Source organism: Oreochromis niloticus, linkage group LG10 (genome assembly GCF_001858045.2).
Source record: "Oreochromis niloticus isolate F11D_XX linkage group LG10, O_niloticus_UMD_NMBU, whole genome shotgun sequence".
Taxonomy (NCBI): domain Eukaryota; kingdom Metazoa; phylum Chordata; class Actinopteri; order Cichliformes; family Cichlidae; genus Oreochromis; species Oreochromis niloticus.
The window spans coordinates 23137928-23158831 of NC_031975.2; the positions used below are offsets into that span (position 1 = coordinate 23137928).

At 37.0% G+C, this 20904-nt stretch overlaps 1 long non-coding RNA gene across 1 annotated transcript; it reads left to right on the forward strand.

Moving 5' to 3' along the window:
• The first annotated feature begins 13405 nt into the window (after window positions 1-13405).
• Window positions 13406-20706, forward strand: LOC112848015 (uncharacterized). Its single transcript, XR_003221886.1, has 2 exons — window positions 13406-16652; window positions 17003-20706. It is a non-coding gene; the product is annotated as an uncharacterized LOC112848015 (long non-coding RNA).
• Window positions 20707-20904: the final 198 nt, after the last annotated feature.

The window sequence follows — 20904 nt, forward strand, 5'->3', positions numbered from 1 at the left end:
AATTCACACAAAACGAGGGCTCTCAAAAGCTTCTTTCAAGCTCCCTGAAATTGTTGTGGGATAGTGTGTCAGTAGTATAACTATACAGCAGCTCGAGCTAGTTAAACCTTCATAATAGCCCAGAACAATAACATTTAAATTGCGAAAAAGGAAAAAAAAAAGATTTTCAAAAGCTTCCCACAGGAATGAAAATGAGTGCTTTGTAAAGAAAGCCAGGTGCATGAAATCTCTCCAGGTGCTTTTGCTTTGTGCATCTAAATTGATTTCCATTATTATGAATATGTCTGTTTGTTTGGCTCATTTCCAAGCTGTGCTTGTGTGACGCACTGAGGGAGCCGAGGTCCATCTGAATCCAAAGGAGGCTTTTAGATTGTAATGCAGATAGAAGAGAGAAGGAAAACAGCTGGAGGAGATGGTCAGTTTATGATCAAGCAGGGCGTGATGCAGAGCTGATTCACCAACCATTTTTTTCTTGTTACGAGGAGCTAAAACAGGGGTGTCAAGCAAACAAGGATCCAACTGGAATAGGGAGTAGTAGCAGTTAACGATTTCAGCGCCACAAATCTGTAGACCTGTTGTGATGTGTAGTTTTTATGTACATTTGCACATTTTCTGACTGTACTTCAAAGTAAAAGTTTTTTTTTTCTAAAAAAAAATGGCACCAGGAAACTCCAACAAATGGTTTGACTCACTTTAGATCAAATGGGGCCTGTGTGTTTGACACAGGGGTCTAAAATAAACCCACACAAATAATCTTCTGTTGTTACTGGGTGCCATCCACCATCAATGGATGTGTGCCATCAGATTCAGGACATCCTGCAACGACAGAGGAAGGAAGTGGGCGTCTTTGCTGGCAGGATCTGAACAATTGTATCTGTTACAATCTGATATACTGTCCTCCACACACAGACACACGCAAACACACGCATGCACTGTGACAACACACAGAACATCATCTTAGTCCTGACACAGGCGCTTGAACTCGCACTTTTCTCTCTTTTTCATTCCCTGATCGTTATCAACAGCAGAATCGCATCCAGCCAAGACAAGTATTTTCACATGTCAGGTGTTGAAATCACTGAGTACAACAGCGGGCTGAAATGTCGAGAGGCCACTAGGGTTTAGTGTGTTCCACTGATGAATTATAAGCCATCTCCTCTTAAAGCAACAAACAATGTATTCACCAGAGGGCTGGGCTTAAAAAGAAGGAAAAAAGATACCACAGCCTGCTGACATGAAAGATAGTTTGTGTTTGTTGCTCTTGGTCGAGGTCCAGGGTGCTTTGCAGTAAGTAATGCAGAGCAAGAGCCCTTGTAAATACTTAGTATAGCCAAACAAGGGTGGAGGTGAGGAGAGAAAGACAAAGGGTTATTAAAGATATTAGCAAGTTGAAAGAGCGAGTTATAGCTACTAAATTGTAAACCAATAACATTACTGATAAGAGGCTTCATATGTGGCTGGCCAAGAGTGACCAAGATACAACACAGGGCTTTGCAGTTAAATTTTATTTTATTTCATTTTATTTTATACATATCGCCGTACAATTTTTCTATACATATTTCTGTACAGTGTTACCTGTATATACGAAGTTGGTTATGTATATACTACCACTTTGTGTCTTCCTTTTATATTTTATATTGCTATAAGAGCTGTGTAACACCCAAATTTCTCATCCATGGGATAATAAAGGTTTATTCTATTCTATTCTATTCTATTCTATTCTATTCTATTCTATTCTATTCTATTCTAAAATGCACAGACTGTGTGATTAAAGCTAACAAGCTTATGCACGTCTTGTCAATGGAAGCTGGTTGTAGCACACTACAGAGTGAGCCCTGACCCTTGTCACTGGACTTTCTCGCACACAGCAAATCAAAGCTGAGCTAAATTACTGGATAATCCCGCTACAAAGAGGGATCATGCAGGTAACTTCAGGGTTAAACTGTGGTTTCCACTGTTAAAAACCTCTCACTGGGGTACTTTTGCCATGGCTAGAAACTCTAGTTCACTGGTTATATTTGAGATGAGAGATCAACAAATGTGAAATCACCTCCGACTGACTCGTCAGTTCAGTAGCACCACTATTCTTGGAAGATCCCACTGACCTGTGTGTGCAGGTGTGCAGATAATAGAAGAGTGTAAACTCTTTAAATTTCCCCAAGGAGCATCACAAGAAATAAAGACTCTCAAAAATAAATTCACCACAACTTTATTGTTCGACAAGCATTATAATTAAAACTGCTTTATGCACATCTAAACATTAATTTAATAGAATATTTTCTTTGTCTTATCGATAGAGCACTGATACTCTGTTGCCTTACACAGTCAGCATTCACAACTACATTCCTTCCTCAAATAGGCTCGATTTTATTGATTTTGATTTTATTGTACAACTTTTACAGGCTGACTAATCAAAGTGCTAAAGGCACACAGGTACTCATACAGCACTTTTAAAAGTACCTCAGTGCTTTTAGCAGCTCTGGTGCCCATAGATTATCCATGTCTGTGATTGTTCACATGCAGCCAACTGCACTCGTTTCATGTAAATGTACTTGTAGCTAGGATGCTACACTTTGGATTAACTTATTGACCACTTGTTCCAGTTTCTGATGTTAGGTGAGGTCAAAAAAGCAAAGATAGATACCCCTCAGTTTGTTGCTTCATGACCCTGCCCATAGATTATTTTTTAGCAACACAGTGGCTTGGATGAAGCACCAACCAGTTATAAGCAGAGATGGGCAGTAACGCGTTACTGTAATCCAATTACTTTTTTCAGGTAATGAATAAAGTAAGGGATTACTATTGCAAAAAAGTAATTAGATTACTGTTACTTTCCCGTAAGCACACTGTGTTACTGCGGTACTAAACTGTGATTTTGTTTGTGAGAGTGTCTCATGACAATGATGTACAAGTGTGCAACGTCCGTGGCAGCAACAGACGTGTGTAGATCAACAATGGATAATATGGAGTGCAGGAGAGAGTACAACCATGCAGCGTTTGAAGCTTGGAAGTCCTGACATTACTTTGAGTTTGATTCCGTAAAAAGTGACAAAAACTTTGCACTCTGCGTGGGGAAAAAAACAGGTGAAAATAGATTTAAGAATGGCAGGACTTAGTGGTGCTGAGTCTTTGATTTTATTTATTTTTTCTGTGTTTTACTTGCATCTATTTGAAAGAGTGTAAACACAAAAAAATATTTTATTTTATATGCTGGAATATGCAGAAATAGGTTTAAATGGTAAACAAATTTCTTCAAGTCAAAGACTGTAGCATATAATTAAATTTTTGCTTGATGCAATGTGCATAAAGTTAAAAGATTAAAACTAATAAAACAAGTTTTAAAAAGAAATGTTTTCATTTGATCCAGTTTTATATGATGGATTATGCAGAAAAAGTAGAATTGCGCTGAAAGGTCTATTACTTTATTAGGGATTCAGGTTGTGTATCATGTTTTTAAAAAGTAACCAAGTAATAAAGTAACTAATTACTTTTGAAAATAAGTAATCAGGAAAGTAAGGGGGTTACTTTCTTGGAGCAATTAATTAGTAACTAATTACTGTTTTCAAGTAACTTGACCAACACTGGTCATAAGTATGTACCCATTTTTGCAGACACATACAAGTAAATAAAAGACATTGACAGCAATGTTGTTGGCACGCTCGACTGGGTTGCATTGCTCATAGCGTATTAGATGAACATCTTTAATTGTGTTCTGGCAGATGTTAATTAGCTTAACTTAATAGAGTCAGAATTGCCAGGGCTTACATGGTTTAATATTATATTCAGATCAAATTTTTGACCATTTTGATATTTCTCAGATCTTTGAAGCAGCTCGATATCCACTTTTACTTGGACTGGTTCTTATACAGCACTTTTCTACATGAACAACCTGCACTTTAAAATATGTCTGATTTACCCATTCTTACTTTTTGCACTTTTTTCTAAATCTATGTGTTTTCTATCTTACGTTTACACACACATTCACAAGCCCATGAATGGGTCAGTATCTTGCCCGAAGATACTTGGGGAAAGTTGGTGAACTGAACCAACAACTTTTCGAATGGGAGATAATCTGCTCCTTCCAGAAGCTTAATATTAGCCTCCTACATCCAGTCCAAAACCAGTTATAATGTGTGTTTGGGATAATCATCCTGCATGAACACCCAAATGTGTCCAAGTTTCATACATCTAGTTGTTGATTTGAAGTGGCTTTCACTATTTCATCTATTTTGTGCAATGTGCGAGTAAGACCGGCAGTAAAACAGCCCCTGAGCATGACACTACCACCACCATGCTTAACAGCTGGTACAGTGTTCTCAGGTTTGAACTTTTACTCCTACAAACATACCTCTTGTCACTGTGGCCAAATAGTTCTTTATCTCATCTGCTCATAAAACCTTTCTCCAGAAGGCCTTTGGCTTCTCCATGTGGACAGCTGCAAATTTCAATCGAGCTTGTAGGTGTTGATTTTGGAGCTGGGGCTAGATCTTCACTGAACTCCTTAAACTTTCCCATTGTTCCAATTAATGGTTAAACCAATGAGGGCTATCATCATGTCAAATAATTTTTATGCTTGGCAAAGAAAAACTACTGATTGTAGTCAAGCAAGATCACTAATAAGAAGTTAACAGGCCTTTGGGTTGTCGAGTTAAAGATTTAACTGAGTGTATGTATATAGATTTGTATATTTGAGTCTGCATGCATTAGAGAAAATCCAAAATAAATTCAGTCTTGTGCATCCATCTTTAATGACTCACTAAAGTCATTAAAGATGGATGCTGTATAATCATTTCACCCTGGAAAAAGAACAGTTCAAAGAAATAATTGAAAGGTCAGAATTACCATGACATTCCTGCCCATGAGATTATGTAAACTTCTAAACAACTATGTTTTAATGGCTAAAATGTTCGAGTGATTCATGTATTACATAAAGTGTCACTTTAACATCAAAATATGAATGTACTGATTACTCTGTACTACTCTGAACAAATCACGGTGAATTCCTAACTGTCAGGGTTTGTTTTTTATTTATTTTACAGTCATTTTTATTTCTTTGTCATTTCCGTGCTCAAAAAACCCCCCTAAAATATGTGGTTTCTAGGTATGTAATATTTAAAATAGTTATGCAGAAAAACACATAAATGACCCTACACAACTTTTCATTATCCTTGCCACACATATGGGGCAACTCCTTTATACCTCACTCAAAGCTTAGGTACAGTAGTTCTGCAGCTACTGCTCCACTATTGTAGACATGATAAGAGTATAAAATGCCTTATCAGCTTTCTTTCTGTGTGCCTTACCCATACAGAGAACTTTTTAGAACAAGAATAATATGCATGTTCTGCTCAAATACAGTATAAAAGACAGGAGCTGGCCTAAAAGTGCTTTCTACAGCGTAATATCATAATTAAGGAGGAGCAGGACAAAATCATATGCACCTGAACCTCATTTGTCATCTAGCAGATGGTTCTTTTTTCTTCCAAGCTAAATAACTGAAGTCAAATCTAGTTTTAAAGATGCAGATGTATATGAAATAGCTACTTCTCCTATAGGCACACATGCGCACAGATAACTTTAATAGGCCGAAAAAGCAAAAGACTATGATCACCTCAGTTAATGATGTAGCAGCACATCGGCACCGGGTGGTGAAATCTGACAGACTTGCAGGCAGTTTGTTTGCCTCACACCCATGTGACTTAGAAACACAGCTGAGCAATGTTTGATTACTGATGCCAGATAATGTTATCATTCCATTATGGGCTTTGTTAGCGCACTCAATCTCCATAAATGTACAGGGCACAGCACAGAAGAAAATATGAAACTACAACTAATCAAAACAGCCGATCAAGTCTGTGAATAATTAAGTTAAACTACAGCGTACTGCATATAAAAGACAAGCATCGCTTCCAGAACCACAGAACTATGATAAAATAACTCATAGCGGATCATCTGACTTTTGCCTTGAGGCTGCACTTGTTGTGATTTGACACCATATGCATGAAACTGAATTTAGTTTAATTTAATTTAATGTAGACCCACAAGGGAAAAAACAATTCCTGGACCTGGACTTCCAGGTCTGTACAACCTCCACTGCTTGCTTACCTGCTCACCCTCTGGTTTCCTCTTGGCCTGTTTGCCAAGAAGACAGAATCAAGTAAGAACTCACATCAAACAATTTTAAAGAACTATTAATCACTTTGTTTGTCCAGATACTAGCCTCGCTCTGATTAGCCTCTCCTCTCTGGCAGAATCCCAGCTCCACTCTACAAAAATTTCTGAGCTGTTGCATTCATTGGTTCCCAAGCTTTGGGTCTGATGACCTGTTTATTTGCAACAAAATCTGTTAACTGGTCTTCTTTTGACTCCAATTTTTTGTTGGCATTTGACAGAATATTTACAGATAGGATAAAAGTTGTAAAGAAATATTAAAGTAGTGTTTTTAACTCATTCAGTCAGCCAAACTGATTTTCCAGATGTGACAATTTGCGTTATCAAGCCCATAATGGTTGTAGTCCAGTCTTCTGAAATCTTCTCCATCATACAGGTCGGTCAAAGCAGTGTTTTAGAGAAATATTGCAAACAGACAACCTTTACAGGATAGAATACTATTCCAAGAGCAAGAATACAGATCAGTTTCACTTTGTAATTTTTTAAAACTGATTACTATTTTTCCACAACCAGGAAGAAAACCGCATTGTTCCTCTTGAATCTGAGGTTACCCTGGCATTTCCGGAGCCTAAGGAGTGTGATCTCCCTGTAGCTGGACCACATCCTCCACAGGGGAACTGTCACCCCAGTTTGCCTGTGCATAGGCACTGCCCCAGACTCCCCACGACATTGCAGACATGTGTTAGCCAGGATACCCCAATAACATTCAGAGACTTGAGGAATTCAGGGCGACTCTTGTGAAACACTGGACCAACTCTTCATCCTCTCAAGTATAATTGAGAGTGAGTGGAGTTTGCCCAAGCAGTCTGCATGTGTTTGGTGGACTTGGAGAAGAGGGGTTGCTTCGGGAGTATGGGATGTCTGGCCCAATGCTACACCCCATTATGTCCATGTAGCAAGAGCTTGGTTTGTATTGGTTAGCAGAAAGTCCGATTTTTTTCTGGTGGGTTTTCGACTCCTTCAGGGGTTTCCTGTCATTGATTCTGTTCATAATTTTTATGGACAGAATATTGACTTATTGTGGAAGAGTTTAAGTATCTCAGGTTCTTGTTCACGAGTGTGGGGAGAGTGGAGTGTGAGACTGACGGATGGATTGGGGTCGCTGTATGATCTGTTGTGGTGAAGAGAAAGGTGAGCATAAAAACGAAACTGTTGATTTACCCGTCAGTCTACGTTTTCCACACTCACCTGTGATCACGAGCTCTAGGTAGTGACCAAAAGAACAAAATCACAAATAGAAGTGGCAGAGTTTCCTAAAAAATGTTGGGTGAGTTCTCCCTTAGAGACAGGGTGACCAGCTCGGCCATTTGAGAGGGATTTGAAGAGCCGCTGCTCCTCCACATCGAAAGGAGCCTTTTACGATAGTTTGACAAGGATGACAAGGATGACAAGGATGACAAGGATGCCTCGTGGACTCAATCGGTATTCTGGGCATGTCCTACTGCGAGGAGGCCCCAGGGCAGACCCAGGACACACTCCAGGGATTATATCTCTCAGTTTCCCCTTGGATAAGCTGGGAGGTGGCCAGGGTGAGGGAGAGGCTGAACCTGGATATGTGGCAGAAGATGGATGGATGGATGGATGGATGGATGGATGAATGGATGGATGCGTGAGTTACTATTATCACTTGCTTGTACTGACATCATGAACATGACAGTAAAACCAAATAAATATATAAATTACATAAAATACAATTTTCTTTTTTGTTTATTTTTTTTTTTAATAACTTTTAAAATGATTTTCTAAAATCATGTTCCTATCTGATAATGAATGAGTGCAATTGTTGTAAACCAGCAGAAGAAACGTATCAGGTAGTCTTTTAAATTTCCATTGAACCTTATCTTATCTAACTGATACAATCTTAACAAATATTATAGCATTTTTATTAACCTTTAAGCTTTAGTGAATGAAAGCATTGGCACCAGATGACAAAGGGAAAAGGCAGGAGATCCTATAGACAAACTGTCCAGTCATTAGTATTGATAATAATCATAATCAAAGTAGGATATCAGATTGTAAAAATCTGAGCCTTTCTGTTTTCTCCAGTTACAGCAACAACAACAAAAAAAAAAAAAGACTTAGAAGAGCTTGTGACCCTCAGCTGCCTTCCTGTACTGCCCTCTGCTGGTGTTCTTGATCTGGCTTAATAGTAGTGTTTTTTTTAATATGCTATTGGGCATATTAAGACACTGTAAGCTGATAAAACAACTTGACTTATAATAATACACCAAGCACCATGACAGCTGTATACATACATCTCCTCCAAAAAAAGATATTTTTTTCATATTTTTCATATTTTCACAGCTACAAATATCTGTCATCTTCAAAGCAGAACTTACCAAAAACGTATATTTACTTGCACTATACTTGCACTCCAAACTATTATTTGTACTTATGTTTTGACCTTTGTCCACATCTATATCTACATATGGCTCTTTAGTAAATCATGCTTATTGGATATTTACAAAGATTCATTATTGCTCCAGATTAATTATGTTTTATAGTACATTTTCTCGGGGGTCGGGGGCTATAAGGTTGATTTGGATTTGTTGATTTAGTTTAAGGTTATCTGGGCAATTATTTGAAGAAAGAAAGAAAGAAAGAAAGAGATCTCTTTCCTAATTAATTTTTCAATGAAGCTAATAGAAAACATCATGGAGTTAAGTAAAGATATTAAGGAGGATTAATAACAAGTCAGAAAAAGAGAACTACAGTGTTCAGAGAATTCAACTGCACATGAGGCTCCTTAATAATGTGGATTTGTTGACATGGGCGTGAAACGTCCTGAGAATAGACTACAAAAGGCATACCTTACACGGTCTGAAGCGCTCGAGCTGAAGGCTACTGGACTTCTTTTTTTGGTTCTTGAAGCTGTATCCCCTCTGTTCTAAACTGAAGATCATCCTCAGATGATCCTGAAATGAAATATTGAGATATCTGTTTATTTTGGGATTTCAGTGCTTTGTTCAGTGTAAACTTTGTCTTTGATTCTTGTGCTGCTCTGTTCACATTATAATAATTGTGCAGTTTTGTGATTGCTATAATTTTGTAAGTGCTGTTTAAATAAATATTGTTTAAAAAAAACTCCAGTTGCCTTCAACTTAAGCATTTAAAACGACCACGATCTGGATAACTGAAAGCCTACATAGACATACTGTACCTTAGGTATTTTACCTAAGGTGTTCCTAAAATGTTGTTTCATGGAGCTCTTATAAAAAAGAACCACTGGTGAAAAATATTACTTCATTACTGAGGCTGGAATTGGAGTTTTGCCTTTCTTAAGGCTTTCTGTGACAGAGATAAAATTCATGAATGATAATCCCAAAGTCTGCTATACAGCAGCCTTTAAACTGAGGATATAAATTATATATACAGAAATGAGGTTCATCATTTTAAACTTAAATCTTAATCTTATTTCTAGAGTTTTAAAAAATGCTCTTAATACAAGGTGACAACTTCAGAAGAATCTGATTCTATTAACTGGTTATGTAAAAATTACCTTTGACATTTTTCTGAATGGTCTGTTGTGCAAAGACATCTCTGCTTCCATAAAAGATGGTCCAGTGTATCCTATGTATTGGTAAGGTAATAAAGAAAGCACTGAAATGCATTTTTTGGAGAATTTGACCAGCTTCTTTCATGGCTGCCATGTGGATACTTCTGCATCACTTCACTCAGTTATGAACCTTTTTAAGCTTATTAATTACTCCGCCTCTCTACCTCATAGGATCCACACCTATGGTTTCTGGGTTGTTTCATTGAAACACTCAGTGACGTGCACCTCAATTTATAACTTTGATGTAACATGTGTTTTCAGGATTTTGGGTAGATATTCTGTCTCTCTCCATTAAAATGAAAGTACGGTAAAACTAAGACTGTTCATTTCTTTGTACATGAGCAAACTTACAAATTCAGCAGGCAATCAAAAAATTATTTCCCACACTGTATACCACTAATCCTTGAACCCTCGACATCACTTGCAGCTTGTCTTACCTCTTTATCACTGGCTGTTAGCTAACTGCTACATTTTCCATATTTAAAATCAATGAAGAGGTCAATGCCACTGTTTCAGGTACACATTTAAAAATTCATATCTGTTAACAGTAGCCCAGTTTTAGTGTACTTACTTTATTTTACAAGTCTTTTAGTTTCCAAATAACGATGTGAGTTTAACTTTGCAGTTGCAGAAAATAGAGGCTGCAACTGCAAAGCTCCCTCTTCTCTTTGACTTTGCAGTGAAATTGTGTTTCCCTGTGTGTTTTCATGCACATGTGCCGTGTGCTTAAGTGTTAGTCTATATGCATGTATACTGTTCTCCACAGTAACTGAGTTCCCTCTTGCAAATAAGTGTTTGTGAGTCTGGCACAGAGCATTGTTCACAGCAGTGGTGAAGGACACATCCCCATGGCTTGTATACACCCCCACACTCACAGACACCTACTATAAATAGCCTTCAGTGTTTCAGTGTTTGCTTAGCCCTCACTTTCAGAAACATTAACAAGACTGTTGGCTAGAAAAAGGTGACACAAAAGCGGAAGAACAATGTCGGAGCAAAATGGATAAAATGTTCAGCTGCCAAAGTCAAAAATATGCTATGAGCCGTATCACCTCAAACATTTTAAAGTAGAAAATTTTGCCCAACTAACATGCATTTTAGTCCATATTTAATATATTTGCCAAAATTATACCAAAGATTTCTTCTTCTTCTTCCAGCAGGTGTCTTTACGGGTCACCACAGTGGATCATCTGCTTCTATCTCACCCTATCCAGCATGCTCCTACACTACATCTCTGAATCTTCTCACTGGTCTTCCTCTTTTCCACCTGACACTCATCTCCATCTGCCCCACCCTTCCTTTACCCTCTTCTTGACTTTTCTTATGCACTGGCCATTTCCATGGTTGGGTGACCCCAGGTATTTTAACCCATCTACCCTTACTATCTCTACTCCTTCTAGCTTCACTGTTACTATTTCCCTCACATTTACACACATGTAATCCAACTTTCATTCCTTTGCTCTTCAAAGCTTACATCCACCTCTCCAGGCTCTCTTCTATTTTCTCTGTAGTGTCAATATATTACAATATCATCTCCAAACATCATAGTCCAATGACTCAGATTGGAATTAAAAGCCAATGTAGGGAATAACCTCTCAAGGCTTTTTGGGGAATAATTTCAAATGTCTCATTTGAAAACCCATATGCTTCAGAATGAATGAATGATGCCACTCAAAAGTCACAGCCATGCTTGATTACTGGTATGATTTTCAGACTTAGGCCAGATATGCAGCTGATCCATGAATAGAAAATGTTCAGTTTTGTCTTCAATAACATAGAGTTGTGTGATTCTATTGTAATTTTCTTGCATTATTAAACCAGCGTTTGTGCTTTTTTAGTCAAGAAAGTGCAGCAAGGTTTTACAGCCACAGGCCCTTAGTATTCTTCTTATATAGCAACACACTTTCCTTGGTGTGAAGGAAATTTATATATACACATATATATATATATATATATATATATATATATTTTTTTTTTTTTTTTTCCCCTTCACACCAAGGAAACTGTGTCGCTATGAGGACAAAACTTTTGTAGAAGTTTCTTAGAAATGCTCTTAGAATAGAACTTCAAATGTCTTTGTAATCTCTGTTGTTCCAATGAAATAATGCCCTCTCTTACATTTTTACAGTAGAAAGTTCCTTACATTTGTTTTATTCTTGGAAACAAAGTTGGGAGTTAGCCAATATTGTAAACTGTTTATTTTATTTATGCAAATGAAACAAATACACCTTCACTGTGAATGAAAACGCTGATGTTCAACTCAGTGTTCTGTTCGATAAATAGATGTAAGTGGTCTCATTGTATTCAAATGCAATTAAACTCTATATCATCAGAAAATGTTTGGTTTTTTATATTCAAAAAGCTTTTAACTTTAATTTTTAAGTAACGATTTTGGGAGTTTTGGACTGTTGGTTGGACAAATATCTGATTGCGTTCAATCTGGGGAAAGGTGTAAATGATAACTGACACTGGTGGTGTTTTATTTCTTGTCATTCAACTACATCTATATTTAGACAGAAATTTTGTACATATACTCATTTAAATCAGATGATATAAATGATTATATACATTTATTACATAAATTATTTACATTTTTACATGTTACATGGAAGGAAAAAGTAAAACTAGTTGTAGCAAGAAAAATAATGCAATATAAACAATACAAAAGTTTAAAAGCTGGTCAGAACAGGCAGACTTTACATGATAATTTTATACATTTATTTTTCTTTGGAAATTTACTATGTTGACGTATTTTAATGATATAAGAAAGCAGCCTGAATACTTGCTCTACCAATAAATATAAATACCAGCTGTATTTTTATTTAGGCAGCTTCCCACCACTGGAATCCAGACTAGTTTTAGTAATGTTAATATGATAAACAAAATTAGCTTAAATAGTTTCCATCATTTTGCCTGTTGTCAAACAACCATGGCTGTGTTCAGGGACAGACTATTTTAGCTATAAAAAGGAACCAGAACTCCGTGCTTTATCTCTGATGTAATCCTTCACAAAAAAAAAAGGTTATATTTAGAAGGTCCCAAACAATGACAGTGTTTATCGTATCATATCTGTGTTTTTGTATCTTGACTCTTTTGTTTTGTTTCTGTTTGAATCAACAAGGTCGCTGTCATTCTCTTACTGTGGCCACAGTCCAGCTTGAGGCTGCACAAAGGCCACACGTAAGCTGCAACTAAAAATAAGTTTTACATAAAGAAAGGAACTGAAGACAATCAGGGTGGAAGCTAGGAGACAGAAAGTGGCAAACTCTTTCAAAGAATTTATTTGATGCTTTCAAACATTTAATTATAAAACATCGTGTTTTTTCTGCTTGAGCTGTTACTATGGATAATAATAATAACAAATGGTAAATGGCCTGTATTTGTATAGCGCTTTACTAGTCCCGCCTAGGGACCCCAAAGCGCTTTACACATCCAGTCATCCACCCATTCACACACTGGTGGAGGCAAGCTACAGTTGTAGCCACAGCTGCCCTGGGGCAGGCTGACAGAAGCGAGGCTGCCATATCACGCCATCAGCCCTTCTGGCCAACACCAGTAGGCGGTAGGTGAAGTGCCTTGCCCAAGGACACAACGACCGAGACTGTCCGAGCCGGGGCTCGAACCGGCAACTTTCCGATTAGAAGGCGAACTCCCAACTCTTGAGCCACAATCGCTCTTACAACAACAACAACAACAACAACAACAACAACAACAACAACAACAACAACAACAACAACAACAACAACAACAACAACAACAACAACAACAACAACAACAACAACAACTTCTGCTGGTAATAATGAATATTTGCACTGGCACAGTTATGCCTGTTATCACTCTTTTCAGTTTACTGACCTATGCAGTTGTGGTCATACACTCATCATGAGGAATGTTTTAAATGGTGTAAATATATCTTGAATGATTTTTAAAAAAAAATTGGGTTCACAAGTTTGTTAGAGTTTCTCCAATGTGCACAGGGTCAAAGTTATAAATATAAATATACACCTCTGCGAATATTTGGTTAAATGTGGAAGTTGCACCTCATCGACAAGCTTCTGTCTGCCAGATTTCTGAACACTCTTCTTGGCAGAATTGGTAAAGTTCATTTAAACTGGTTGGTTTCCTGGCATAGTCCACAAATTCGAGGCAGGATTAAGGTCAAAGCTTTGGGAAGACTCTTCCAGAAGCTTAATTTTAGCCTGCTTTATTCCAAAACTAGTTTCTGGTTTTCTGTTTGTGGTTATTGTTCTGTTGGAACACTCAACACTCAACCATCTAACTATTGATTTGATGTGAAGTTGAAGAATTTTGAGGTAGACCTCCTTCTTCATTATTCCATCCACTTTGTGCACTGGCAGCAAAACAGCCCCAGAGAATGATGCTAGGTTTGAAAGCCTTACATTTACTCCTACATACTTCTTGTCATTGTGGCCAAATAGTTCTTTATCTCATCTGACCATGTGGGCAGCTGCAAATTTCAGTTGAGTTTGAAGGTGTTAATTTTGAAGCTGGGGCGTTCTTGGTCACCCACTCTCAGTCCATGTTGATGTAAAACTGGCTTCACTGTGGAAAGTGACGGTGGTGTTCCAGTTTCCAGTTCACAGCAGACTTGGGCGTTGGTGGTTCCAGAACATGCTAACCAATGTCCTGTCATATGAGGGTGACAGTTTGAATCTTCCAGACTGTGGCAAAACTGTGACTCATCCAAAGAACTTCTGCTTACTTGAAGTGATGATCTTGAAATCTGCAGTTGTTTCGAAATGTTTCATAGAGGCATTCATTCTCCTTAGAAAGTGTCAAGTGATTGTACAGTGTATACAGTGAGAGGTGACAGGTCAGCAGTCAGATGACACTGGATACATTACTTCGATGTCCACTGTGCAGGAGCGTAATTTCCAGGGGGGGTTAGGGGGGTTATGACAGATTTATTTATTTATTTAGACAGAGATCTTGACCCCCCCCAATGTTCAGCACAAAGTTGAACATTGCCACTGTGATTAGCTTCAATGTCTTTAGAGATTTTGAAGATTCTACCAACTGACAAGGCCTGCCAAGCTTCTGCACATGTTAGCAGTTACAAATCAACTAAATTGTAAAACATTCATCTTAAAAACCCATAATAAAGATATGCGATGCCTCCCATCTTTCCATCTTGTATGGCTGAGAGTCGGCTGTGGCGAATATTCTTAAATCAGTGCTCGTGCTCTGAGAAAACCCATGGGCTTTATGTGCTAAAATGTCCTGTGATTGAATTTGATACTTCATTTCAAGATCATTTTTCAAATTCATACATTTGGTCGATTGATAAGAAGGGCTTCACGTTGAACATACCGTAGCTGTGCTCTGAACATTTTAAATTAAATTGGAAGTGCTTCAGGAGTGTGCACATTTCAGCTCTGTGAGGGGGAAAATTCTTAATCTTTAAGCTCTGCGAATACAGAAAGTGATTCAGATTTCTGCTTACTCACATTTCCAGGAACTATTCCCTCCTACATTTCAATATATTACCACAGTGTATGTACAGATTGCATTTTGCCTTTATTGGATTTCAGCAATGTGTTAGAGAGAGAGAGAGAGGAAATTAGGGAGAGAAATAGAGGCAGAAATGTACCTGTTACTAATTTCTTATTCTTCTCACACAGCAGATGTTCTTCAGTAATATAGGTTTTTATCTATATTACAGCATGTTGTTATTTAACACTAAAGCACAGACGGACTGGTGACTCTTTGAGACTTTGATTAACAGAAAATTACAGTGTAGTCATCAGTAATAATAGTCAGGGTGTTTTGGTTCATCCATTGTTACTTGCTGGGGTCATAAATTATCCCAGTCTGTCTCTTGAGGGTTAAACTCAAAACCGGTTACATTGCAAGCAGAGAAACAAATAAGAAATGTGCTTTTCTCCTCTCTGGCACACATGACAGCATCAGGAGCAGAAAGCTATATCCCAAAAACTGAAGAATTTGTCAGGTGACCAGTCATATGAACCAACATTATAAGTGAAAGCTTCTGCCCTTTATCAGTTTCATCACATACACGTTTTGTATGTGTGTATTTGCTCTATCTCCCTTTTTAGCTGTAGATAGTGTCTGTCTTAAAGGAAACTCTTCAATAGATTTAATGATGTGGATTTGAGGTTTAAAGACAGAGAGTAAGAAAATCCCTCTGGGTCGAGCAAAAACAAAGGTTTCTTTGTGAAAGAGTTCGTCAGTGTTTGATGTGAGCTTCAAAAATGATATCAAAGATTACATCAAAGTTTCCAGTGAAAGAAGAAAATTTCCCCATCTCATCTGCAACATTTCATCTTGAGCTCACAAATCAAGCTGACACAGAATATTTCCTCTTACCTTCGTGTGTATGCACTTACATGCCCTGCCTTTACATTTTTTCTTTGTACTATTAATATCAGGTATTGGATCTCCTTAATGATATAACAAAACCCTGTATATTATTTAATTGACGTCCCTGCTCAGAGACACACTGTCACTCTCGATTGTGCTCCTGATTGTACATAAAGCTATTTTTTCTGTACAAATAGCTTGTCCCCTTGTGGGACTAATAAAGGTATATCTATCAATCAATCAATCAATCAATCAATCAATCAATCAATCAATCAATCAAAAGACAAACCTCACTTCAGTTGAATTTATGAGCTGTCCAGCACTTTAAAAGGAATTATGTCTTTTATAGAATATCAAATAGCATTTCCTCATGACTGGAATAGCCTACACTTCTTGTTAATTGCTGATGGTTTGTTGTGACTGGGTTGAGGTGTGAAAGGAGAGAAGACAGGGTCAAAGTTCCCAGCGATACCGAATCTCCTCCCCTGGTGTCTTGTATCCTTAAATCATGGTAAAGGAAGACTGGTGGCATCAGTTTCTTAGGCAGAACAACGTGTAACATCCTGTACTGACACAGACTGAGGTAAGACGACAGACAGCTAACTGCCTGTCTATATACAGTATATTATTTAAAGTAAGTTAAATAGTGCTAGTGATTGTATTATTTCTGTTCTCCTTAATAATTTATTATTTAGGATGATAACTGTGTCAGAACCAGTGCTTTATATTTGTATGTTATAGTATATTATATAAATATACCGTGGGTTCTGTGAACAGTATCATCACATGCACAAACTCGGTTTTGTTGTTGTAATTTTGTATTTAAGCTTCTTTTTTTTTTAATCATCATAAAAGCATTGTTTGATATTTTTTTCCTCTTCCTTCTCAACAATCTCACAAGCTAATAATCCTCCCCACACATTCCTGCTCCAGGCCACATCAGATGCCACTTGAATCGGGAACAGACAACTTGTCCTGCGCTGAGGCAGCTTGCCCAGGATTATCCGAGGCATCGCATTCAGGCCAGGCAGTTCCTTCTTTGGGTGCCCATTGTTCAATAACCCCCTCAGATACATCAAGTCAACCACACAAAAAAACAGACGTGCATTTTACCCTGACTGTACTTCAACCAGGACCATTACCAGGTGCACAAACCTGTGTCGGACCTCAGCTCCAATCACTGAGAGTGCAAACCTAGAACAAGGAAAGCGAGGAAAAGATGAAGGGACACTGAAGGGAATTAAGCATCACTGTGGGGTGTGTGCACACCTGATATTCGCTGTAGTCCTGTTTGTATTCCCTCCTCTTTTTGCTGTGGGAGTCTGTATCACTGATATTTATTCTGGAGAGTGTTGTAATGTAAATGGGAAAGAAATGGATGACCCATAGACTGCTTAGAAATACAGTCCCTAGATAATCTACTGTATAGGGATTTGTATTTATCACAAATTGTGACCCTAACAAAGAAAAACAACATTTTTGTTAGACTTTTTAGACTGGTTTACAATATTTCCATTGCATATTAGTTACTTTGTCACTATATAAAAATAGACTCAAGCACTCTGTTGCATTGAGAATCTTACATACTTTATGTTCAGTTAGGTTTATGTGATCTGAAGTCATACAGTAGTTGAGGGTGGGAACAGCACTGGAAAAAAGTGTCCTGTGGTTCATTCAAGAAACCTCCAGTATTCAAGTACTGCTTCTCTAGCTGGAAAAGCGAAGCTCAAAGACAGTGACAAAAAGAGCTGAACTGTGAGAAGATTGTGATTTTGTATTATTTATGTCTTTACACTAAGCCTGATGACTGGATGGGGAAAAAACAGTTATAAATTATAATGTATTTAGAAAATGTACCTGTATTTTGTTTAAAAACTGAAAGGAAGATTGTTTAGGCTAAGAGGTACTGCTTTAAAACATGTATTATATAATAATGACAGTCATCACAGCTATTTAAGAAAATTATTTAAAACCACTGAATTTGCATTGGATGTGCTATTTATTAACTACATTTTTTTTAAAGATCTGTACAGTTATGTTCCTTCTTTTGAATGTACCTTTTAAATCTTTTGACAAAATGTTATTTTATTTTTCTTAAACGATTTAAAAGAAGTTTATTAGTAATAAAGTGCTTATGAGGCAATGAGTCCACTTTCCTTCAAAGACTCTATTGTACCCTCCAGTAGACTCTATTGTAGACTCTACTGACTCTACTGTTATTTATACTAAGTATGATTTACTGAGATCCACATTGGTATTCCTTCAACTATACCCTCCCACGTTGACTGCACCATCTAGTGGCATTACACAGTACAACGCTTGTGCTGAAACTAAATAATACACATAAAGGCAACATCTTTTTTTTACGTCCACAGTTACATAATGCTCCCACAAACTTCATAATGTAAATCAAGATAGCTTAATAACTCAAGTAGCACAACATGTTGATGTATACTGTTTATTATTGGGATGGGATTCTTCTTCCACCCATAAGGGTTATGTGGAGGATACATTTTAGGTGAATATGTTGTTTTGTTTTTTAATGTTATTTTTTCATCTTCTTTTACTTGTTACTTTATCTGGGAATTTTGGACTGTAGTTACAAAATCAAATCATTGCATTTTTAGGTAGCAACAACGGCTATCGCAGGGCACATTATATTGCAAGCAGCCTACATATTTGTCATATTTGTCAAAACGTACCCAGAGGTATTTTAGTCAGAGGAAAATCACCAGCACTGCAACATCTTTTTTAAAATTTTTAACAATGCTTATAAATTGGAGTTTTGTTTAGGTTTTTTTTTTTTTCATGTTTAATGCTCATTTATTTTATCAGATGGTCATGAATCATAATAATATTAACTTGTCGAGAACATTGTATGTGCATATGTGGAGTCATCAAAGAAAAGCTCATTGTGACGGTCATTGCCAATCAACCTGTCTTGTGACCTATTAATAAAAAGTCATTTTCATTTCATACTCTTCATCACATTCAGAATTTCTTTGAGTTGTTGAATGTTCTTACCCTTCTTGCTTGTAAAGCATTTTTAAACGGTAACCTCAATACATGATTTTTTCCCCTGCCCCATTTGTCATCTCATGATCCCATACATCAACTTTGTGTTTTCCTGAAGGGATCACTAGCTTAGAGATCATTGACCTTGACTATTAAAACAGTAATTCATCAGCATTGTTTTTGAATTTGTATCCTAAATTAATTTTTGATACTGTTACTTTTAAAATTAAGATTTTTATTACATATTCTTATATTCTTAGTTCAGTTAATATTATTGGATTGACACTTTTACTTAAATAAAAGGGAGTAAACTGGACCATTACATTAAAAAAAGGAACAAAAAAGCCCCAAAAAACTTCCCACCTGACCCTCTCAGAATCAAGTGTCTTAAATTACCTAAGAGATAAGTTTAGTATAAAAATGTAGACCTTTTATGAACTATAACTCGTTTTGACAAACTACTCGTCTCACAAAGTGATACTGGCCCTTGAAAGTTTACCTCAAATTAGATTTTCTCCAGTGAATTATCAGAAAAGGGATAAAACATCCAGGGTACCAATGTTAGTTTCTATTATTCTACATCAGACATTAATTTGGTGCCGTTAAGACTGACACCAATACTGGTTACAGAAAAAAATAAACAAAAACAAGACTAGATTTATCCCTGTATATTATTTAATTTATCCTTTAGAACATGACACTTGGAGAGATTTGACTGACTAGGTTGCAGGGCCTCACTGTGTTTTTCAGCCCCTGGAAATTTCTTGTGCGTCTCCCCTGAACTAAAGTTATGAAGGCTCTCAAATGTTATTAATTCACAAAAATATGTGAATTCAAAAGAACCACATCTCACCCGCTTGAAACTTGGAAAATGTTAACAAAAAAAATCCATTGATTTATGAGGAGCTTGGGTGTGAAGCACCAATTGATTGCTAATAGAAAAAACATTAATATTAAAGAAAAGTTGGGGGGGCAAAAAAGGAGTCTACATTGGGGATCAAGGTTTAGCCTGTTATTCATTGCAAACATTTATTACATTTCATATGATGCAAACAACAGTAAGTCCCACCCTTGCTGGAATAGCTCATCATGTTGTCATGAGGGAATTAAAGAGACACAAAGGGACAGGGACAGAAAAAAGTATGTATTATGCGCAATTCCATTGTTTCCTTACAAAATAAAAACAAAAACATAACAATCATCTCATAGTGAATTTTGGCATCTCCTTCTCTCCTGTTGTATTGTGGAGTAATGGTAAATAAAACAAAAAACTCAAAAGAACAAGGCATGCATAATAGTTTCTGGTAATGCACATAGATCAAAGGATACCACTTACAAATACAAAATCCATGTACGATGTTTGTGTACATTTCATATATATGGTCCCTTTCTTAGGTGTCTTAAGCCTATCTACCTGTTCCCACTGTGGGACGTGTCTTCTGCTTGGTCACTAGATTAACCCTGTGAAAAGGTCTGAGCAGGAACGTACATCTGTAGTATGAACTTCTAACAGTGATGACTACTAGACGTTACATCTGGCTGTTTATTTTATTCCTCGCTTCATTTCTTACTGCATGTTATTATAAAGATATTTATTGCAAAGTTCATTTAATTTATTTAAATAGTCTTCCTTGCATCCACTGACCATTGTGCTACCTACACAAGTTCAAACCTTATCAGAGTTACAGCCAGTATTACTTTTATTAAAAAGTTCCTCCCGTTAGTTATGTTACCACCCCGTACTTCTCTTATGTAAATTACAAACAAAAACAAAAACAAGGGGTGGGTGGGGTGTGTGTGACTATTTTGACTCACTATAA